Below are 1,094 nucleotides of genomic sequence, written 5' to 3'. Positions count from 1 at the left end.
TTAAATAACGTACTATTTACATTCCCAGGGTGCCATAAAACATATCAACTGTTGCAATAAAGCCTTTTTTTCCTACCCAGACACCAGCCTTGACGGTGGAGATGTGACAGTCATGAGAGACGAGCACTGCTCAGGAACAAGACCAGAGAGAGCTTCATAATTAGCCATCGAGACGAAACTTCTAATGAATGAAACAACGCCTGACTCCTCATCGGTAGCCATTTCTGAGCTGTGTAAATTGCCTCCGAGTTCAGAGCAATTCGCAACTGCTGTAAAGTTTGTTCCACGCACTTTTAGCAACCGTTAGGCCAAAAAGGTATAAGTTTAGCGACCGATCACGAAAATTGCACAGTTATTATAATCATTATCGCTGCTATTACAGTCATTTTCATAATCACGATCGTAATTTGAGACCATAGTATTAAAAACAGTATTCATTTCAGTATAACTAAGACAATTATTTTCATCACCATTATCATCACTGGCAGTAGTCCACTATAACAAGTCTTCCTAGTAAAGTAAGACTACTAATAGCAGTATCATTATTCCATCAACTTTAGTGTTAATGGTAAACTTGATAGCAGTATAAATTAAAGTAAAAAGAAGAAGGGAAAAAAATGTACTATAGATTTCACGAACACCTACACGTAAAGCGAACGACAAGTAATGATATCACACGAAAGAACAACAGAAAGACCTTCCACCAGCCATTATTTGGAAGGAAGTGCCAGGAGGAGCTAACCTCTTGTGTCGTGCATCAACCTGGCAGTGTGGAGAACGCCTGTGTATTGGCAGGCTCTCCAGAGACGTGTTACAGAAGCCTCTACATTGTGCTACAGGAGTTCCCTGTCGAGAAATGGCTTGTGGATGTTATTGGAAGCTGCGACAGAGACTGAAGACGACGCAAAGGATCTCTCGAGGGAGTTATAGAAGCTTTCTTTCGCGGTTGTAGGAGGGGTTATGACGTTGCCTGGTCGTAAATGATCCTGGATTGTTGCCAGAGCTAGAAGCAGGGCTGGGAAAGTAGCGGTCGGTGTCCTTTGGGGCATCTGTCGGGGGAAGGTCAAATGTTTGGCAAGAGTTATTTAGTGCAA

The sequence above is a fragment of the Penaeus monodon genome, chromosome 23 (assembly GCF_015228065.2).
Source record: "Penaeus monodon isolate SGIC_2016 chromosome 23, NSTDA_Pmon_1, whole genome shotgun sequence".
Taxonomy (NCBI): Eukaryota; Metazoa; Arthropoda; class Malacostraca; order Decapoda; family Penaeidae; genus Penaeus; species Penaeus monodon.
Note: the sequence above shows the minus strand (reverse complement) of the source record.